The 20,542-nt window shown below is 37.5% G+C and overlaps 1 non-coding gene across 1 annotated transcript; it reads left to right on the top strand.

The window, feature by feature from the left end:
- The first annotated feature begins 16,318 nt into the window (after window positions 1-16,318).
- On the top strand, window positions 16,319-16,390 carry Trnap-agg (transfer RNA proline (anticodon AGG)). Its single transcript has one exon. It is a non-coding gene; the product is annotated as a tRNA-Pro (tRNA).
- Window positions 16,391-20,542: the final 4,152 nt, after the last annotated feature.

Here is a 20,542-nt window from a genome sequence, read left to right as displayed (position 1 = left end):
CAAACTCCATGTTTATTATTTCATGACATTTAGGACTTCAACCTGACATCATCAACAACATGCATTTCTTTACGTTTTATGAGGTCATTATTTTCAGCCAATAATAATACTAATAATAATAAAAAAAATAATAATTTATATCACATCCTTATTAGTATCACATTTCTAAAGGCATGAGCTTGATATCCTAAAGAGAGAAGCCCGCAGATTGTATTAAAATTTTGTATATGCAATGCAATGCACTGAACTGTGTTCTCTAAGAGAATCTATCTCTAAATTTTGTGTGCAGTGCATGCTTAAGTATTTTGTTTCTTGTCTGGGTGATGCGTTTGTTTCTTAAAGATAATGTAATAATTTCAAGTTTTTTGTCTTCGGAAGATTCTTATATTTATGTTCGGGAATGGCTTTCATGATTATGCATGAAAAAAGTATGAAATTGACGAAAAGGAGCCACAAGTAACATATGATGGTATGAACCATGCACTCAATAAAAGCAGTTGCTGTAATGGTCTTTCAAACATAATTCTCTAATCCAGAAAATAAATTATACTTTCTACAAATTTTAGGACTATATTCTCTTGGGCAAATGTAGAATTACAGTTCTCTTGTCCTCTTGCTAATAAGAATTATATTTACAGCGATTTAAAAATATATATATATATATATATTAGGATAATTCGTAAACCATTATCATAATACTCGCACAAAAAATGATTTCACAAATGACATATGTGAACTATTGACCCATTTGTTTCTAGCTGTGGTTAACCTGTTTCCTATTTAAGAAGTTTTGCTTGTTGGCAAAACTAAGGCACTGTCAAGAACTCCCACAATATACGCACGCTATATTGACAAGACGGACGGTGAATTCCAGTTTGTATAAAATTTACTTTTTATGCAAATATTATTTAGTTGCCAAGAATCTGCAAGAATGATCCACCAAGACCCAAATATTTTGCATCCGAGTGATCATGATATGTCAACTGTATATATGCAGAACTTTACGAATAGGGATGGACAGAATCTTTCAAAATTTTGCGGAGAAAATATTACCAGGCGAAGACTGAAATTACAACATTTCTCCTGGATGTGCTCTATGAACGTGTCAAGACAACTGACATATATGACAACTTTATGTCTGTATTTGTCCTTAACATAAACCCAAACATAAGAGTATTGTGGACTCTCAGTTCTTATCATAGATAGTGGTACATAATCTAACACCAATATATGTATGTATGTATGTATGTATGTGTATGTGTGTATGTATGTATGTATGGATGTATGTATGGATGGATGTGTATGGATGGATGGGATGGATGGATGGATGGATGGATGGATGTATGTATGTATGTACATGATGGTGTGTGTGTGTGTGATTTGGATTTTTAACGTAGCTTTAACAATATTGCTACGATGTCTACAGTGTGTCAGTTTATAGTGATGTCTAGTACTGGAACATCATGCCGCAGATGTAGCATGATGTCCCACCCAATCACATTATCCTGACAACAGACCGACCAGTCCTAACACTAACCTCTTAATGCTGAGCGCCAAGCGAGGCAGCTGCTAGTACCATTTTTGTAAGTCTTTGGTATGACTCGGCTGGGGATTGAACCAACGACCTTCCGCTTCCGAGGCGGACGCTCTAACCACTGGGCCACAGGAGCGGTTGTACATGATGCAATTGTATGGCACTATCATGGATATCCACTCAACGTAATTCAGATGCTCATTGTAGCAGGATAAAATTGTATTGAAACTTAGTCGACCCATAAATTCTTTTTTGAAAGGAAAAGAAATTATAATAGATCGAAAACCAATAATCATCGAAAGATTTTGAAATTCTTTTACTTGAATCACAACAAAGATGGTTGTAAATCTACACGTGAAAACAAGGACGAATTGGACGAGTGATATTAGTCACTACAATTAATAATCGCATGTTCGTCAAATTCGGGAATGAGTGAAATTAGACACCACGAGTTGTGGTCGCATATTCCTAAAACTCTGCCCGTGCTAATAGAATCAAGTACACCCGCTTATTATTTGCTACGTTTCAAAGTCACTCAAGTTATTAAGCATTGACATTTTATAGACGACATTCACAAATACTGATAAGTCTCGGTTCTTATCACAAAATCTACACGTGAAAACTGTCGTGGACAATAAACGATGGTTTATCGTAGAATAAAAAATTGTAGTAACATATCGATAATGAAAATTTGTTTGGGAGTGGAGGGTCCTGGCTCTAACGTTTGTTGAATCCGGAGGAGCTAGTCAAAAATCAAACCCAGTGCAATAGGCAACGGTTTCAGCACATTACAGATTCGTTGAACATATAATCTGACATTTCTCCGTGACAGCAATCCAGTAGGTATAATTTTCTGTTCCGGGACGGCAGGCACTCTCGGTTAGCAAATATCGATGAACATTTTCGTCTCGATAAAGTGCCAGCTTTTAATAATTTCTAGAAAAATAAAACCTTATTTGCTACTTGTTGAGCATGTTATGTGTTATTTCTTAGGACTAAAGTAACTGTCAGACGTTTGGCTATTAAATAGGTGAAAGTACACACATTCTGAGCCGTGTTTTGAAAGATATATAATGGAGAATTCACTACGGTTACTACAGTGCAGACGATTTGAAATAAACTGTGCGTTTATCATGAGGTTTATTATTTCTAGCGAATTAGATGCATTAGGTTAAGAGAACACGTGCTATTTCACCACAAGGAAAATGTCCGTCTTCTACAAGAATAGAATACGTTACAGGATTGCGTGTTTCAGCTAATACAACACTTGATACAGACTATAGTGAGGCCCGGAAAAGGCATATGCAGCGCAGGCAGATTTATTCAGAATTTTTGAAGAAGTATTCAAATAATTTTACATAGAATTATATAGAATGAAATTATGATGAAGTTTAGTTAATTCACCAAGCAAGGTTAAACGGGAGAAAAGACTTAAAGATTTGATACTATTTCTGACAAGTTTCTATCTGAATTACTACGTTTTAATCGGAAAGAATGTTTAGATAAAAGAGAGAAGGGCAGTTACCCTGTTTACCACTACAAAGAGAAAAATAATCAACACAGTCGAATTTGTGACTAGCCGTAATTGTTGTAGTTGCAACACATATGATACATACCTTTCTTTATAATTATCAACGAGACGTTTGCAATCCACGCTATAGAAGGTTGCAAAAGTATATAACAAACTCTGACGTTGACAATAAATGTGTAGTAAAATCCAGGTTTCTATCTATTTTCTTTGAAAATTTTCAGTCAGCTAAAACATTACTTTTTCTTATGAAAAACTAGCACTGTCGCTAGTGGTGTGTATTTCGCTTGAATTTGCTAAGAAATAAATAGTTACGAAAACTGTAATAAAGCAAAGAAAATAAAATTTAAAAATGCCCCATGATTCTTTCCTGAATGTTTTTAGTTAAACTGGGTGATGTTGTAAGGTTTAACGCCATTTTTCAGCACAAGAGAGTCTTTATATGGCGACCAGTATAAATGGTGGAGGAAGAATCTGGGAAAACTCTGAAAAGAACCACCGACCCACGAGAAGCTACTGGAAAGCTTTCTCAAATACCCACATTGACCGAACCCGAGACTCGAACCCACGCAGACAGAGGTGAGATGACAGTGATCCGCAACGGTGAGCACTTTAGACCACTCAGCCACTCCGGATCACTAAGTTTTTTTTCCAAGAAGGTGCAGAAAAAGCTTGCCACAGACAGATTACGAGGGGAAAATCAAAACAGAACAATATACTTTATGTTGCTGAATGCGTGGTAATTTGCCTCCTGATGAATATCGAGTATCAAACCATGTATTAAAAGGACTGTTACACTCATCTGATACGCCATACGATTTATCTGTCTTCAATCCTTTCGCATGATATGAGGGAAAATTTGTATAGTATGGCCGGCTTTGCATTTATGTTTCGACGGACACTTGTTATGCAAAGGCGTTGAACAGGAATGCATAGAAATAAACAAACGTAGTGAACAGAAGAATAACTTATGTTAACCACAAGAAAAAACTTAGACCATTATCAGTTGGAGCAGATTTGCACAGAGAATGTCGTTCTCATCAGTCACAGAAAAATAGAACTCCGGTGTGATGAATCTGCTAAGTTCACTATCGATGTTTGTCTCACACATGGACGAAACTACGCATTCTGCGGTTATTCAGCTAGAACGGGGCAAAAAGAAAAAGTTCTTACAAAAAACACACACAAAAGTAGAATTTTAATCATTATATATATAGAGAGAGAGAGAGGGAGACCTTCACTGTTGCAGGGGAGGTAACCAAAACAAGTTTTGTCTTTTACTCCGATCTAGCTGCGCGAGTATTTGCCGTTACAATATTTCTCCTAGTGGGATTTCATTTTTTCAGGTAACATAATCAATATGTACGTCCATCCTTTCTAAATTCTTCTGTTAAATCATTCCCTATTTTCTTACTCTGAAGCATGGTCAACAGCTCGTATAGTGCATGAATGTTATAGGGTTGGGTTCTACATGACTGTTATAGAACTAATCGTGTTCCTTGCTTTATACAGCATTGTTTATTTGCGTGATGCATATGCACGCTCCCTATATAAAGGATCTTTGTTGTCCGTGATTCAGTTATACCGCTATAGTCGCCTCTGAGGTAATTATGACTATATTTCTTACTATTCTCTCCAGCTTCAAATGCCAGTTATCTCTTCTGCTCCACGCTTAAAACTTTGATCCATTGTTTGCAAATTTTCGTGGTGTCTGTTAAAAGCCATAGGTTTATAATCGACGTATATACACTGATTAACGTTTTGATTGACTATGTGCCCCAACTACATTGGAGTTCACTGGTCCTAACATCTTAGGTTTCCATTACCAATTTCATTTTAACATAAGTCTAATAATGAACGTGTTTTTCTCCTTGATATCCATTAAATTGATTCTACCAGTTTATTTGACACAGATTTCCTTTCATAATTTGTTAATGTTCCATTGTGCAATATTCTGTTGTAAAACATATATATGTTTTTGTCATCTCTGCATAGCACGAATTCTGTTCATATTTAATAATTCCTTACTGGGCAGATGTAACACTCCAATCTCCATCCTTTACTTCCAGATGCCTAGATTCCAAACACTTGCCTAGAGGCCAATACCATTACAGGAAGATTAAACTCTCACCAGACTTTGCATAAAAACAGAGTGAAGTTCTTCACACAAGGCAAACATGATCCTGACAGAAAAGTTAATGCTGGATTTTCAGACCGTTCAAAATACTTCATTATACTAAGTGTTTCCCATGTTGTTGACGATTTCGGTTTAGTAGACCCACCTTATTCAAACAATTGTTAATGTGACCTTTATTTTCCGTGCGAAAATGATAATGATGTATGCTGACAGGAAAACCAAAATCCTGATCTTATTTTCACAGAAACAATTTAACCTAGGAAAGGAACTAAAGCGTGACAGATGAATTCTTATCCTGAGAGAAAACATGAACCCACTTCCAAGATACTGCATTCATCTCACTTAATCCACCACGACCTCTTGCAACTAAGACCTGGTAAAGGAGATAAAACATCTGGGCTTTCATGGCACTTGAATCAGCACGTTGCTTTAGAAATCTAAGAAAGGGCGTAAGCCCTCCTCCAGTACAGATTATCTATCGCCATTGTTCCATGATGATTTGCGTTCGAAACCTGTCAAAAAACACATGCAATACATGTTACTTATTGCAAATGTATGTAGCACATTCGGATTTGCATTTGGAGCTAGAGAACCAACAGAAGCTCTCTACCAACAGGAGACTCCAAATGTCGTCCGGAACGTTGAAACGCCAATCATCCCCAATATCTAAATCGAGTTATTCCCTGTTACCAATTCTGTGTAAGCCACATTTTTATTAGAGTCATGCTTAAATATATGCATAAAAGTTTCCTATAAAGGAAGATTTGAACTTAGTGTATTTAGCGTACATATAATTCCAAAAACGATCATAAACGCGAGTGAAAATAACTCTCAAGGTTTTCCGTCAGTATTAGAAAAAAGTAAGTTTTTGAACGATGTTTTAAAGGATCAAATTAGTTTCCATCCAGTTTTATCGAGTTCGGTTTAAAAGCTGAACAAGAATCCTTAAATAATGAGGGATTTGGGTTAGTAATAGCCTTCAAAAGAGCTGTCAGGACTGCATAACAAAGGCTTTGCGGGCAAAGTCTTCCTACATACATACATCCGCAATCCGAGTTTCTTGGTATCGATGTTCGGGAAATGCCTCAAATCCGGAAATTGCTATTATATGTTCAGCAGTTTCCACCAGGCTGGACAGGAGGGCGTTGTACAGAGACCTCTTGGTAGTAGTTTGAGAGGATTCTAAAACACAACTGTCCTTGATTTGGCCTGGACTTACGGGCTTCCAATGATCACCAAGCCAGATAATTAACAGCGCTTATAATATTACTGGTTTTTTGGTGTCCTTTATATACTAATGCTAATCTTTACATGTCTGGGTCGTTCGCCTATACTTTCGCTTAAGATTCTTGTGTTTCTTCACCATAACTTTGTTTCCTCTTCTTGTTGTTCCTGTTCCTGTTCCGTTTTTGCTCGTGTCCGACCGGAATAGACTCTTCACTGATGGTGGCCCTAAGAATGTTAGGTATACAGTTTATGATTATTTTCACAGAAAACTTAACCTAGGAAAAGAACTATAATGTGATTAGATGAATTCGAATCCTGATTTAATAAAAAAAAAAAAAAAAAAACAGAAACCCTCTTGCATTCATCGCACTTAATCCACGACCTCTTGCAACTGAGATCTGATAAAGAAGATAAAACATCTGGGCTTTCATGGCACTTGAATCAGTACGTTGCTTTAGAAATCTAAGAAAAGACAGAAATCCTCCTCCAGGACAGAGTATTAATTGCCATTGTTCTAAGATGATTTGTGTTTCGAAGCTTGTGAAAGGACACATGACACACATGCTACTTATTGCAAATGTAGCACACTCGGTTGCATTTAAAGCCTGAGAACCAGCAGAAGCTCTCTACTAGCATGTTGTAAGTATACATTTACATCAAGTGGTAGTCAGTTTTTTCGGCTTACATTTCTAAGCGCACAAGAAATGAACGCGATAAGGACAGGACCAAAATTTACAAGCATGTCTTAACTTTTAGTGCCAAATAACTTGAGATATTTAATTCGTACGCGTGAATGATTATCAAATGCACCCAATAGATTAAGTTCTGTTTACAATATCCAAACCTGCTCTTCTTCATGTACAAGTGCCAGAAGATACTGAAAACGGATACAATGTAAATCTGATTAACGCAGATCGTTAAACGAATTTATTCTTCTGCAACAACTGAACTCTCGATTCACCTGTGCCATAAAAGTGTAATAAATGACCTTGGGTTCAAGACTACTACAAAACTTTTCTTCCATTATAGCACATGGAAGTGAGATTTTTCTTGATGTGTTTCTAAATATTGCAAATGAGTATGAGCAGTGCTTCACGCTACAATATGTGTACATAAATTTCTCCAAGAGTTATCAAATAGTGCCCAATTCGATCGTTTCCAGAAAGTTGTATACATGTTGTCACCGTTATGCTTATTAATTATCACTTTATTTCTCGTCATACATTTTGAAAATTAGTGGCCATCTTTTGACAGAAGCTAGACAAGAACTCGAAGACGAAGCTAGAGCGAAATGTTTTTTTGTCAGTAAATTAACTCGTATGACAGCAACGAGTACCTGAGATTATTAAGATTTGACAGTTGCATGTGAAATACACTCACGGAATGAAATGGGCAGCTTTCAAGTGCTCATGGGTAACGCTGTGTCACTTATTGCATGTCTATAGAATATCAGCTGGAATGCGAGAGGATACAATGCGGAAAATGTAACATAATCAGGTGCCACTCGTTGGCCTATGGGTATGATTATCAGTTTAGTAGCGAGAGGTCGTATGTTCAAATCCCAAACATGTCCGTTTATTTTGGTACATATATACAAAGAGTTTGCGAGTCATCCGTGCAAATTGTGTAGGTCATCTGAAGAAACTCGGGTAAAATGTTTTCTTGTCATTGAATTTCACTAATTTATTTGATTTACCAGTATCTCAGTTTTAAAAAGTACCTTCGGACATTGCTAGAAAAAGTTCATTTTGTTAAAGCCAGTCAAGTAACATCAGTGAATTTTTATCATTAACACAAATCTAGACTCACTTATAAACAACCAAAATTATTCAACAGGTGATACAATAGATACATCGGCAGACAAACTCGCAGGCAGCTCATATGAACAGGCCCGGCCCTAGGGCAAGGCGAACGAGACATCCGCCATGGGCCCGCGATTTCAAGTAATGCAGTTTTTGTCCTTGAGGCCCCGTGCTCATCGCTTACTACCTTGGGCTCCAACACATCCTAGGGCCAAGCCTGCATATAATAATAATAATAATGAGGACTTTGTATAGTGCCTAATCTTTAGAAGCTCTAAGCGCTTTACAACATTAGACCACACCTATAAGATAAAAAACATATAATGATATTACAAAAAACAAACATCGTGAAATTAGAAAACATTAAAAAAACATGCTGAGAATATTTAAGGTAGTTGTTAAGTTTGTTCTTGCAGTCGAAATAAGTGAGTTTTGAGAGCACTCTTGAATGTGATCACTGTGTCTTTGTGTCTAAGTTCAGTGGGCAATTTATTCCACGTTGCTGGGCCCTGGTATCCAAAAGAAAGCTGTCCATATGACTTTGTTTTCATAGTGGGAATAATGAGTATACGATTGTCAGAAGAGGAGCGTAAGTATCTTGCTGGTGTGTACACATGGGTGAGGTCGGATAGGTATGTTGGACTAGAGTCCAACAGTGAAACGTAGCACAGAGAACAAATTTGTGTTTGATTCTGGATCGAATGGATAGCCAGTGTAGGGTACAGAGCAGCGGGGAGGTGTGTTCTGATCGTGGTACTCTAAGTATGATCCGAGCAGCTGTGTTTGGAACTTTTTGAAGTTTCTGGAGTAGATATTGAGATGAACCAGACAGAATTGAGTTACAATAGTCCAGTCTTGAAAGTACTAATGAACACGCAAGTGTTTTAGTGGCATCAACTGAAAAATATTTGCGAATTGAGCTGATGCGTCTCAGGTCAAGATATGCAGCCTTGCAAATGTTCATGACATGTTGGTGCAATGTGAGAGTACTGTCCAGAGTAACACCTAGGTTTCGTACTGATTGTTGAATTTAATGTTGGTGCTGCTGATATTTATTATTTGAGGTACAGGATGTGAATGAGAAAGTCTTTGTGTTGTGATCAGAATGGCCTCAGTTTCATCATCATGCATCTGCAGCTTGTTAGATGTCATCCATGATTTCACATCAGAAATGCACCGCTCTACACCTTGGATGGTAGCATCAACTTCAGTTGGGTGGCTAGATTTGTATATTTGGGTGTCATCAGCGTACAATTGGTGAGACACTGGATGATGATCTATGACACTTGAGAGCGACTGAGTGTACAGAAGGAAGAGAACAGGTCCAAGAACAGACCCCTGTGGAACACCACAACATAGATCAACTGAGCTGGAGTGTATTCCATTTGCAGATACAATGTGTGTCCTGTTGACCAAGTAGGACTTGAACCACAGTAAGGCTGTATCATGAATGCCAAATACATGCTGGAGACAGTGAAGTAATATATCATGGTCTATTGTGTCAAATGCTGCAGACAAATCAAGGAAGGTGAGGACTGTAATCTTTCCGCTATCCAACGCAGACAGAATGTCATTAACTACTTTTAGAAGAGTAGTTTCAGTACTGTGGCAAGGACGATATGCAGATTGCACATTGCTAAAAAGACTGTTTGAATTTAGATGAGATACAAGCTGGGATAGAACAACCTTTTCTAAGATTTTTTATATGAATGGGAGATTTGAAACTGGGCGGTAGTTCCTTAAATCGTTATGGTCTGGTATTGGTTTCTTCAGCAGAGGCTTTACAATGGCAGTTTTGAAAAATGATGGGAATTCCCCGGATAAGAAAGAGGTATTAATAACATGAGTTAGTGAAGGCAATACTGTATTTAAGCACTCAAGCAGCAGTGATGTTGAAATCGGATCAAGTTCACGTGACTTTGGTGCACTCTTCATCACGATTGTATGTACGAAATCCACAGAGACAAGTTCAAATGCTGCTAATGGTTGCCGCTCAAATTATGTATCCCAACTGTATGGTGACGACGAGTCAATTGAAATTGTCGTGTCAAGTTTATCTCTAATGGTTTGTACTTTGTCACGAAGAAATTTGCAAACATGTCCGGAAGGTCGACTGGAGAGAAAGTAGTTGGAAGTGGTGTAGATTTGTTCCTTGACATTAGCTTGTTAGTAATCTCGGAGAGCTCTTTGCAGCTGGAACTTTCCATGATCTTAGTAGTGTAGTGGGCTGATTTCGCTGCATGGACAATATTTGTGACATTCTTCTTAGAGGCTTCGTGGATTTGCTTATGAATAGTGAGTCTCATGGAAAGCCAAAGCCTTTCATCTTTACGGCGGTCTCTTTTAGCAGTGCGAAGCTGGTCCCTAACACTGCTATACCATGGAGAACACTTTTGAATTGATAATCTGCACTTGGTAGCTGGTGCATGTTTGTCAAGCAATGAACGCAGGCAGTTATCGAGTTGTTCTGCGGTAGGAGGTAAGCAAGTTGTTAAGTTAGCTTAGATGTCGTGCATTAGTTTGGTTCTATTTATCATACGGAGGTTTCTCTTAGTAGCAGATAAAGGTGGAGGGTTAGGGACTGATGTGATTAACACACAATGATACAGATAGATATTTGCGACTGAATCAATTTACCTCAATACCCTGCATAATGTTTTGTAAAACGGTAAAATTTTTGCTTGAAGAGAGGACTATAAAACATACATCTGAAAATTCACACCATTACAAGGAATTTTCAACAGTCGACGGAATACCAAAACGATTTTCAGCTCCTAAATGGCTACCCAAGTATTTGAATAGGGTTGGCGATATGAATTGTTTCGTTGGCATACAAAAACATAAATGAGCCTACTAATATGAACAATGCTCATAATCTCATTATAAAAATATTTTTGCATCAGCCGGGAATCGAATCCAGGCGGCCCTTGTGACAGACAAGCATTTTACCGATATATATTTTACACCTAGTTCCTTAGGTCATATCTGCCTACCGTTCATTTATCTCAGCTGCCTAATGTCACTCACATGTCTGTGTCATCTAATTCACTAGGTGTTCATTTATTGACTGAGTGCCTAAGGGCCACAATGCATGCTACTAAAACAAACCAACACATTACATATTTTGTAGGTTTTGAATCCGGGCCAATAAATGGTGCCGAACTATTTCTCAACTGGTGACAGCCACATTCTTTCTAACTTGCCTGCCTCTTCAACAGATTCGCTTCCTTCAAGTTTAATTAAGACATTAATTTCAAGGCCAATCAAATCATTCCAAGGATTCGCACGTAAGTCTAATTCAGTATAGTTAAAAATATCAATCCTCCAAAACAACATTGAAAAGGGTCAAGAGATTTACCTTGTGCTATTATCTGTAATCAGTCTTTATCATTATCTACAATGGAGCCACGAATTCGATCAACAGCCATCTAGGTTTCTTGGCATATACTTTTTAGTGTATGAGTAAGTAATGTTAGGTCTATACAATTTCCGTAAGTGTAATCGCTTTCAATCATTTCTCATGCAAAAGTCGTTGAAGAAGAAAGCTTAAGTTATTGAACAGATGGAAAGAAATTATAAGGTGACACGGAACATGTTCTCTTCTTTTAGAGATCAATGTATACCATCCATACTTTCGTTCAGTTATTCTATCCTACATACTGATGTTCTGCTGAAGGAAAACCTGAAGCAAACATTGCCTAATACACCGCAGGCAACTGCTTAGTTGAGAGGGGGGTCTTGGAGGGGAGGGGGAGGGGTGTCCAAAATGAACTGCAAAACTATTATGGACCAGAACTGGAAATTTTTGCATCCATCGATTCAAATCTGCATGCAGGCACGCCTAATGCTGCTGTCATACCAGGATTTTTCTATATCTGAAAATCTGTGTCAGTGAATCAATAATTAGTAAATTGACCTACTACAACAAGTTGTGAAGACCATTAAATTCGTGTGTAATTAAGTTGTGAATTCTCTTCAACCGAAAATCGAGTTAATGTGTGGGTAGTTTAACTGGTAATTTACAGCCACAGCGATGTGCTATTGTTTATATAAAGAGGGCTAGATTATGTCATATCCCCGGTAGGAATGCAAGGATGCTAGTAAAAACACAAATTCACGATAAGTAGGATTGTGAATCTATAATAGGATGTTTGTTTATTAATTGAGAATAACCTTAACTAGTTCTGCTGATTTGCGGTTGATGATATCTTTCGCAACAGATGATGGGAATCTTGGTTGATACCATGAAAAGAAAAAAATCTAGCATGCGTTTACGTTAGGTTCTAAATTTCATCTTTTCAAGAGACACAAAAAGCACAACATACATCTGACTGCACAGTGGAAAAGAGAGAGAAGTCAGAAACCAATATTTGCTGACCCGAAGAGGCCAGTGAGAGAACGAAAGGAAACACGAAAACAATTACTGATCACCAACATTGACTTGGGAAGAGCGGAATCACCAGATGATGGTGTCATGCTGGAAATCTGAATTCGATTTATCATTCAATCATATGGTAAAATTTGTTTTATCAGTAACAGAACGGCTAAATGAAATTTGCATAATATTGTAACTCTGTTTTGGAGAGATAGCGAATTCTTCATATGTCATTTAGTGTTTATGTAATTAATTAAATTGTTAAATTTTACATACGGGGTCTCGTGTTTTTCTATTCTATATCTCTGTTCAGTTCACTGTTATCCACTTCTTAATTTCATATTGTATATCATTACTTACTCGATCCGGGCAATAACACTGTGGTTGATCAGCTCCTACACAACGATAGCCAAAAGCCGTAAGGACTGGAGAAGATCACACACATCCACCACAAGCACCCCATCACAATTTATGCAATCGTACTTAGTTCAGTAACTGATTTTTCAAAGTATTGGACCATGCTATTAAATGTATCTGGAGGAAGATGATGTTCCACCTGAAAGAATTGCAGATATTTTTTTAGGAGTTTTTATCCATCAGTTTAACTAAAATTAGGGATCTGATCGATTTATTTTCACAACGTTTCCATGAAAAGTTAAACAGCGTGCATCGATTTCATCAAGTCAAACAGAATTTATTTTATAAGTTTCCTCAAATTCCCTAAACTGCAAGATCTATGCTTACGACTTTTCCTGTTAAAGACTAATATAAAGAAAAGCAAATGACAAATCATATTGCTACTTGGAAACACCTATGTACTAATGTTATTTAATGAGCGTTTTAGTTTCCAAGGTTACTTTTCAATGACTCGTAAGGTATCCTCTACAAATAAGCTGGAATTAAGGTTATGTATATACTGATTAATATGGATAAGATAATAAGTATTCCGAAATTTATAGCTATTGAATTTTTAATAATATGGTGTTATATAGGTTTAAGCTGGAAGTTGAATTAGTATTGTGAGTCCTGCAACAGCTTTGTCAACACCACTATCATGGTGTAAATAATATTTCTTCAGTCTTGAAATTCTGGGGCCAATAAACAGATTAAATGAAAATTAAAAGGTGCATGAAATAAAACTAATAGCTGTTTGTGTCCGAATAGCAAAATGATTGTCATTTGCTATTTGTTTTATTACCTTTAACAGAACAACGTCATTCTGCAACAAAATCTTATATCAAAGGTGACATATGATGGTGTTTGTCTGGGCATATTCTGAGCTTTCTATGCTTGAAAATGCAACATTCGTTTTTATTTTTTGCGTATATAATTGCTCTAAAAGCCTGACCCTCATAAAAGTAGGAGCAAGTAATATGTGGCCTTAACAAGTGTGTTTAAGTTGCCGTATCGATAAAAGACAAAACTAGTTAATATAGAGATTGCAGTATAGGAAATGTGCGATATGTTATAAAATGATCAAAGAATTATGTGGAAATTAACGAAACTAAAACACGTGTTTTAACGTTTGCAAAACACGTTCAGAATAAAATACATCAGATCCCCTATTTATGGTCGAAATTATATACCAAATATCTACTAAAATAATCTTCATTTCTTTGAGATGGAACATTGTCTCCTTCCAGACACGTTTAATAGCATGGCCAATTACTTTGAAAAATCAGTTCATGAACTAAGTACATTTACGTGAATATTGTCTGGCCGTGAGGCGTTCGAAACGTCTGTTGTATATCTCTTCTCATTGGCCTGATCCTTTGTAAAAGTTAATAAAGGTCTACGTTAATTATGTTTCTGTCTAATTGGGATGCTTAATTGGTGATTGTCTTCTTCTTCAGTCTGCATATGCACACAGGATGATTTGAGTTTTTCTGCCTTTCCTCTGATCATACACTCTCATACCATATATTCCGCAATGTCAGCTGTGCATGATAATATAATGGAATTCATGAATACCTATAGAACCTCTTTGGACCGATGGATGTCCCATCAATACATGGATACTCGTCGTCTCTGTTTTCTTTATTCTGTACCAGCATTTCAATTTTAAATAGCACAATCTGTCATGTCTGCCCCCAAAAAGCGAAACAAAGGTTTCGATACAGGCACTCAGGTAACAGTGGTAAATTTCGTTCTTTTACACAAGTGTAGACTCCCCTCTACATAATCAAAATTATTCAACAGCAGATACAATATACAGATATGCAGACAGACAGGTAGGTAGGAATGCATATGGATATGTAGACAGACAGGTAGGTAGGAATGCAGATAGATAAGTAGACAGACAGGTAGGTGGAAATATTGACAGATATGACATTGATACAGATAGATATTTGCCAATGAATGCTAGATTTTTTTCTTCTCCATGTATCAACCAAGATTCCCATTCTCTTTTGCGATAGATCTCATCAACCGCAAATCAGCAGAACTAGTTAAAGTCATTCGCAATTAATAAACAAACAGCCTATTATAGATTTACAAGCCTTCTTATCGTGAATTTGTTTTTTCTAGCGTCCTCGCATTCCTACCGAGGACATGACATAACTAGCCCTCTTTACATACACAATAGCACATCGCTGTGGCTGTAAATTACCAGTCAAACTACCCACACATTAACTCGATTTTCGGTTGAAGAGAATTCACAACTTAATTACACACGAATTTAATGGACATCACAATTTGTTCTAGTAGGTTAATATACTGATTAGCGATTCCTTTACACAGATTCAGATATAGAAAAATCAACCCTTATCATAAATGACAAAAGATTTAATACAGATAATTTACATTTTCACATAAATTGCGTCAGAAGAAATGCATGAAATCTTACAACATGATATTTTTAAATACCAAAACTCTAAACCAGATCTCATTCATATAACGAAATATTATCAGACATTCTTACAACATGAATCAAAACAAAATGTACTGATCATTTCTGTGCTCAAGAAATAATTGAAGTGTCAATTTAAAAGAAATAAATTAAACAATAATTACAAACTTACATCAATGAATATACATAATAAGCAACTGAGACCTACCTTACGCTTTATCCGAGATCCTACCTCCTTATAAAGTCGGATCTCTAATCTTTTCCGTGTCCCTCACTTCCCAACGCAATTTAAAGAAAAAATCTCTTATTTCCTGGAGTCAAATTCTTGCTCGTTGCAGAACTTGGACTGCATAATTCTATGAAGAGAGCTATTCTAAAACCTCTTAATTCCGTGTGAGAATTCCTATTCCCCGTTTAGCTTAGCCAAACAGGATTGCTACTTTGCCCGTCAGAATTCTTATCGGTCCCAAAGAAGTCATACAATTGTTTCCAGTCCGCCTTTATTAATAAGCATTCTGGAAAGTATCGTCTTATGACACTTGTTTCAAATAGACCACAGCTTCCAGAATATTTTCTCCTGGTGCATGTCACTTTCGACACTTTACCACTATGACTTCACGTTAACATCGCGCCCTACCTGTCTGCTCTTTCTCTTAACGAGCGAGTACTAAATAAAATTCAATTCATGCCCCAAACAGGATTGATTAATTATTACAAGGTTCCAAGTTATGAAGATCCATGCCAATACAAAGATCTTAATGGACACCTTTCACGCGGACACCAAATAAATGTGACTAAAGTTAGATTTGGATCTGAAGATGAAACAAGAGTGATGATAAGGAGTTTCTCTTTGCCACATTTACGAGCGGTTCGTTGGTCTAGGTGTATGATTCTCGCTTAGGGTGCGAGAGGTCCTGGGTTCAAATCCCAGACGAATCCGAGGCAATCCTTTTTACTCTATCAATGCAAATTGTAGAATTAATGTATTTTTTTCTCTTTGTCAGCAAATTGAATAGCTTAAAGATAAACGGATGATTATTTAAATTTAACATATGCACGTGGAATGTACTTGTGGAATGAACTTGGCAGGTTTCAGCTGTTACAGGTTGCACATATAAAGGTTTGAGTAACAGCTGCGTTTCCTTATCTACCTGTCAAAAACACTATCAGCTGGAATGCGACACGATATATCAGCGGAAAATGTCCTCCGATTACGAGCGGCTCATTGGTCTAGGGGTATGATTCTCGCTTCGGGTGCGAGAGGTCCAGGGTTCAAATCCCGGACGAACGAGCCCACCGCATTTTGTACACATGAACATTCTTTTATGTTGTATCAATGCAAATTATTGAATCCATGCTTTCTAAATTCATTTTTCACTACTTGATTTGTGAACCCCTGGTTCGTGTATTTCAATTTTAATTAACACATTCGGTCATTTCTAGAAGAATAAAAAAGCATAGGTTTCGATAAAGGCAATCAAGTACCATTAGTGATTTTTGTTTATTTATTCAAATGTTGTTGTTGTTGTTGTTGTAGGGTTTAACGTCATTTTTCAGCACAAGATAGGCTATACATGGCGGCCAGTATTAATGTTGGAGGAAGAACCCGGGAAATCCCCGGAAAGAACCACCGACCCTCGAGAAGCTACTGGCAAGATTCCTCACATACCCACACTGACCGATTTGCGACTTAATCTTTGTACCTCATGATCCCACCGAATGCTTTGTAAAACGAGGTAATTTTCACTTGAGAAAAGGAATATAAAACATACATGTAAAAATTCACAAGATTACAAGGATTTTGTTTCTGCCGTTTATGGAATACAAAAAACATTTTCAGCTCCTAAACGGTTAATTCAGAATTGGAAGAATTTTTTGAGATTTCTTGCATTGGCATAGAAAGCACAATTTAGCGAAAATGAGACTAGTACTATTATGGTTTTGCATCGGCCGGATATCTAACCAGGACCGCCCGCGTGGCAGGTGAATATTCTACCGCTGAACCACCGAAGCACACGTACTTTTCGTTCGTAAGGGTATATAACCCGACTTTTCATTTTACCTCAACTGCCTAATGTCACTTACATGCCAAAACAATTTCTATTTTTGTGACGGCCACATTCTTTCTCAATTGCCAGCTTATTCAACAGATTCGTTTTGCATGCAGTTCAGTAATAAAAAAAGGCCATAAACTCAATCAATTCATTCCAAGGATGTCGTCTGTAAATCAAAGTTAGTACAGTTAGCAATATACTACCTCCAAAACAATATCTAAAAGCGTCAAGAGAATTACATTTTGCTGTTATCTATAATCAGTCTTTGCGTCTCAGAGTGTACAGTGAAGTGTCGATTTCGAACAACAACCATATTAGTATAGTCGCATATAATTAATAGATTCAAGAACATACCACCTTAGGCCTCTGCATTGTGTGCAAGTGTAACGGCGATCGGACTTTTCTCAAGGAAAAGTCGTAAAAGAAGAGACATAAATATGATGAAAATACAGGAAGCAATTAGAAATAAAATAAACATGTTCTTCTATTTTAAATATTATTGCACATCATACTTGCTTTTGTTTCAGTTTTCTTATCCTAATAAATGATGTGCTTCAAAGAGGAAGCCTGAAACAAACATTGCCTAATACACCCAATGCATACATCTGGTATCATACCTGGATGACTGTAAATGTAGATTACTATTTAATGAGTGAGAATTGTGATCCTCCTTTTCGATACAGGTTTAGGTAAATAAGAAAACAAAGTCCATTGACAGCAATTAATAATACATAGATCTAAAAGGCTGCGAGGACGAATTTAATCTAGCCAGTTGATTTACAGTCTCATACGTTGCTTCCATCATCTCTAAATTATTAACATAGTTATGAATTAATATGCATGACGTGCTATGAATTCCTAACATGATGTAAATAGGAGGATTATAAAAATGGAATATTTCTCTTTTGAATTGAAAAATGAATGCGTAATTCTTGCTGGTTCTGCTGTGTTTTTTTTTTTAAATTTAGAACGATGAACGCATTCTGACAGTTACCAGTTTTCACTAAATGATAATGCATTTTAGATAACGGAGAGGCTTTTGGTAAGAAAAATTTGTAACTTCAGTATCGGTATTGCATCAATGAATGTTTATAACTATGTAAATCCACATTAAAGTGAGCGTCAGATATATATATATATATATATATATATATATATATATATATATATATATATATATATATATATATATATATATATACCGTATCTGATTTTTCAGTCATATCGCTACGATGTCTGCAATGTGGCATTTTATAGTGATGTCTAGCGCTGGGGCATCATGTCACGTACATGTAGCATGATGTCCCACTCAGTCACATTATCCTGACACCAGGCCGACCAGTCCTGACACTAACCTCTTAATGCTGAGTTTTAGGGATATCGTGTTTAGCACGCATTATATAACTAGATTCTGACAATTCTCCCCTGTTTTTATTCATAAATTGGCACATGAATTACGCCAAATTAGTTTGATTCACTCCTTCAATATTCGCCTACCGTCCTGATAGTTCTACTATCCGATTACCGAATTAGAAATAGGAAAACTTCAATGAATAAAACATAAAACCACAAAGTTAGCCATTTCGTTTATAATGAATAACGTGATTGTAACAATCGGATCCCTAACACTGCTATCTTGTTCGCGTTTCAGTCCAAACGAGACTTTCTTTACTAACATGGTCGGTATATTGGTGTTTTTGTACAGCAGGAATGGATATGTTTCATTATCTTCGATAAGAACCGAATAATGCCCTAACTTTGGGAGTTACAATTTTCATCAGATTAAATCCATGCACAGAAATATTACACTTCTTGTCCTACATATTCGGTTGAACTTTCTTTTGTAGATTTAAATATTGGATGGAGATGACACATGTTTTATCTTCCGTGTATTTGTATCATAAGGGACCTCACCCCAACAGTAAAAATCAGCTTTTCCAGGAATCCGAAAAACGTCGTCACTGACACCGCCCTGGACGCCATCCCAGACCTGCCTGTCATGGAGGAACTAGACACACCGCCCACTCTGGAAGAGCTCGGAAAAGCCATCGATTGCCTTGCCTGTGAGAAGGCTCCTGGAAGCGACGGCATTCCGCCTGAAGTCCTCAAAAGCGGGAAATTAGCACTGCTCCAGCCACTACACATACTCCTCTGCCTCTGCTGGGAACAGGGAAACATCCCACCGGACATGCGTGACGCCAACATCGTCACTTTGACAAAGAACAAAGGAGACCGTAGCGAATGCAACAACTACCGCAGCATCGTCGGACAGGCTTTCGCCCGTGTTGCCTTGTCGTGCTTGCATATTCTAGCCTTCCGCGTCTACCCAGAGTCCCAATGTGGGTTTCGAACTGGCAGGTCAACTGTAGAAATGATCTTCTCACTACGCACGCTGCAGGAGAAGTGTTGCGATCAGCGGATTCCCCTCTACATTGCCTTCATAGACCTGACGAAGGCGCTTGACCTGGTCAGTCGGAGTGGACTCTTCAGACTCCTGTAGAAGATCGGCTGCCCCCCACGACTGCTTGCTGTAGTAACGTTGTTCTACGAGAACATGCACAGCACAGTGTGCTTCAATATCGCAACATCGGAAGCCTTCCCATTCATCAGCAGAATCCAACATGGCTGTGTCCTTGCACCGACGCTCATCGCCATCTTCTTCTCCATTCTTCTCCAGTACGAATTCAAAGACTGCAGCGGGGGAATGTACATCTATACCAGGGCTGACAGGCAAGTTATTCAACATCGCCCATCTCCGTGCTAAGACTAAAGTCACAGAGGTACTCATCCGTGAACTGCTCTTCGCCGACGATGCAGCCTTGACATCACACACGGAAGATGGACTGCAGCAGCTGGTATGCCGACTCTCCCACGCCTGTAATGAATTTGGACTGACCATCAGTTTGAAGAAAACGAACGTTATGGCGCAGGATGCAGACTCCCCTCCCTCCGTCACCATCGATGGGTACAACTTGGAAGTTGTTGAGAACTTCACATACCTAGGGTCCACCATCTCCAGATCACTCTCCATTGATTC

Source organism: Sinohyriopsis cumingii, chromosome 11 (genome assembly GCF_028554795.1).
Source record: "Sinohyriopsis cumingii isolate HCF-2022 chromosome 11, ASM2855479v2, whole genome shotgun sequence".
Taxonomy (NCBI): Eukaryota; Metazoa; Mollusca; class Bivalvia; order Unionida; family Unionidae; genus Sinohyriopsis; species Sinohyriopsis cumingii.
The sequence above is the reverse complement of the archived record's forward strand: the minus strand, read 5'-3'. Positions and strand labels throughout refer to the sequence as shown.